Source organism: Pimephales promelas, chromosome 9 (assembly GCF_988280905.1).
Source record: "Pimephales promelas chromosome 9, fPimPro1.hap1.1, whole genome shotgun sequence".
Classification (NCBI taxonomy): Eukaryota; Metazoa; Chordata; class Actinopteri; order Cypriniformes; family Leuciscidae; genus Pimephales; species Pimephales promelas.
In genome coordinates this window covers 7,740,862-7,744,101 of record NC_142777.1, presented here as the reverse complement: position 1 = coordinate 7,744,101, position 3,240 = coordinate 7,740,862, and the positions used below count along the sequence as shown (strand labels likewise).

The following is a 3,240-nucleotide window of genomic DNA, read 5'->3' as shown; positions in this document are numbered from 1 at the left end:
TAGTTGGCTAACGATACCTTCGGGAAACGCATTTTGCAAAAATATTTTAGAGCGTAAAAGGCGCCTGGTAGAAGGTGCGTGCACCTCTGTGAGTGTGCCCAGCACTCGTGAAGGCAGTGTGTCCCTGTCATTGAAGGTTCCTGAAGCGGCCACACATGAAGGTTCTACAGCTCGGGGCTGGGGTGCCATATCGTGCCGTTGGCCTGAGACAGCAGGTCCTTCTTGAGGGGGATTTGCCATGGGATTTTCAATGACAACTTGTAGCCAGAGCATCTCCTGCAGGCAGTGAGATAGTGAGAAGTGCGACTGACAGTGCATGTTCTGGCACATGGCAAAAACAGATCCACATCCGCCCTCCCAAATCGATTCCAAATCATTCACACCGATTCGAGGTAAAACCTCCACTCTCCCCGAGGAATCCCATTCCTCGGAAGCATGTCTGCTCTGCGGTTTAGGAGACTGGGGATTTGTGCCGCTCTGATGGAGAGAAAGTTTCAATCCGCCCACAACAGGAGACTCCCTGCCTGTTTAAAAAGAGTTCACGAGTTCACACTTACATATAATTTTGAGTTAGTAAGATTCAATGCGTATTTGGCATGCTGTCAGGAGGGAGGGCTCCGAGCTCTCCGAGCTCTAACCCAGAGTACTCCCCCCGTATGCAAGTGATTTTTAGAAAGAGGAGTGTGGAGAAATAGGAGTGTGGAGAACTAGTGTGGAGGAGGGATGCTGCAAACTGTCAATGGATCGAGGTAAGACTGCTGAGTCTATTTGTACCCTCTTATCATTGACTGCTGATTGCTGTCCACACGTGTCAATTATCTGAACGTGCTCCTCCCGAACTTAGTTAATAAACCTTCATTTCTGAAGCACCCTGGTGATTTAAGTACGAAACCATAGACATGTTGTCAATTCAAATCAGTACATGCTGCTTCTCCAACCTTGACAGAACAGCTTCCAGGGCTAAGGACACTGCCTTTAATTCAAACGGTGTATGTGCCACTCCCTCTGTGACTCTGACCACAGACCTGAGGCAGGCATACCCAAGCACACTGCTCCTCAGCCTGAGGTCGAAGCATTTGTCGATACCATGGTGCGTTTTGTCACTATTCCCAAAGGGACTCCTAGGCAGAACATATCCGGGTTGCACCATGGTCTCAGAGCGCTGAAGCAACTGTGAGTGACTGGAATGCGCGTGTCAAGTCACCTTCATTTAATTCACTACACTTTTAACAGTACGGATTGTTCCAAAGCGGCTTTACAGAAATAATAGTTTTGTGCGGCTTTACAGTTCACTGTTTTGTGCGGATGGGCGGCCAGAGCGCATCTAGGAAATGATACAGTGGTCGCGTTAGTTCTACGGCCGCTGTTGCTATTGATTGGAGCCCTGCCCCAGCCATGTTAGAAGCACTGGTGGGGGAACTGCTTGAGGAGGATATAGGCGGGCACCCGATCGGGCACGGACGGGGTCGTGCACTATGGAGGAATATTGGCATTCTCTCGAGAGGCCATTATAGTTATGGGCTGCGACTCTGCACTGCTCTGGGGCAGGGTGAGTCACAGTGTTGGGTGGAAGAGGAGGGAAAGCCCTTTTTGTGAAAGGATACATGTTTTTAGTGTGGATCTCACTCATACAGACACAGCATTTACACAAACATCGCAATGTAGAGTTACTGCTCTCGAAAGGGAAACATTTCATTTTTCACTGTAGCAGAAACTCGCACACTGCTGGCGGGTGTAAGATGCCATTATGCTTTAATAGTATATTAACTCTAAGGGTGGTGAAGTGACAACTAACCCAAAATGTGAATGCAATTAACCAAAAAAAAAAAAACTAGGGCTGTCAAAATAACGCGTTAATTTCGAATAATTAATCTGAGAAAAAATAACGCAGATTAATCCATTCAGTATTGACCTTTGACTCTGAGCTGTACTAGCCACCATTCAACTGCAAAATGAAGGAGGGAGACGAGAACGCACTTTCTGGATCATTGATAGGAACATTTACCTATAAAAAACAGCCTGATGGAAGTGTTGATAAAAAATAAAGTCATCTGTAATGTCTGCTGCAATGAATATGCCTATCACAGGAGTTCGTCAACTCTAAAATACCACATCAATGCAAAGCATCCAGGAGTTAACGTTAACCTAGCACGTCCCGTGATACCAACTCTAGCAGTCAGCCTCATCTTCAAACCACACTGGACCAAACACTGAAACACAAACTTAGCAAATCTGTATGTGACCGACTGAGCAATTCCCTTGCTAAACGGATCGCAATGTCCTGCAGACCAGTTTCGGTGATAGAAGACAGAGGGTTAGCAGAGGTTTTGCAAATTGCCACTTCAAACGTAACATTTAACCCGCCATCGGGAAATACTATTTTGTTAAAAATTCAGCAGCTATATGGCACTGAAAAAACAAAACAAAAGGAGATGTATTGGTGGGAGCGGAATATATCGCGCTGACAGGGGATCACTGGACTTCAGTTGGCAATCACCTTGGTGTTACTGCACACATCATTGAATGTAAGTGGAAACTCAATTCATTTGCATTAGCAATGCTAAAAACGGACACCTGGCATTACGCCGATGCCCGTGTCCCTGAAACATGATTGCTGCGGAGAGAAAGCTTCCATATGAGCACATGCCTTGTGTTGCTCATATGGTACAGAGAAGCATCACTGTTTGCCTCACAGACAGTGGGTTTTGTGACGCATTGACAAAGTATCGTAAGAAAGTGGGACATTTTAAACATAGCCCTGCAAATACAGAGGAGCTATCAGCAGCAAAATCAACTTGGGCAACTGACAGAAAGTCTGATTCAGGATTCCTGCAAGATGGAACTCATCACTCTCCATGATCTCTCGTCTTCTAAAAAACCACTGAGCAGACAGAAGCACAAGTTGACTATGTTGACTACACCTGAGTGGGACAAACTTCAGAGGCAGGAAACCATCCTTAAACCATGCAGGTAAAAGCACGCACACGCTTTGTTGCTTTGTTGATTTTGTGTGTGTGTGTGTGTGTGTGTGTGAAATGTAGTAAAAGGGGCTTATTTTTAATTTATTTATTTATGTTCAATTACACACAAAAAAAAAGCCCTGAAATTGATTTTGCATACAAGAGAAATAGTGTTGAAATTGAGGGGAGTGTTAATTTATTCATTGTGTCCCCAAGGTTATAACTGTGGCCTGAGATACCTTGTACAGTTAAAAAAAATCTTCCTGAAGCACTTTTGAAT

At 45.1% G+C, this 3,240-nt stretch overlaps 1 pseudogene; it reads left to right on the top strand.

Annotated features, from left to right (window-relative positions):
* Positions 1 to 2,276: 2,276 nt before the first annotated feature.
* LOC148977497 (uncharacterized) lies at positions 2,277 to 3,024 on the top strand (annotated as a pseudogene).
* Positions 3,025 to 3,240: the final 216 nt, after the last annotated feature.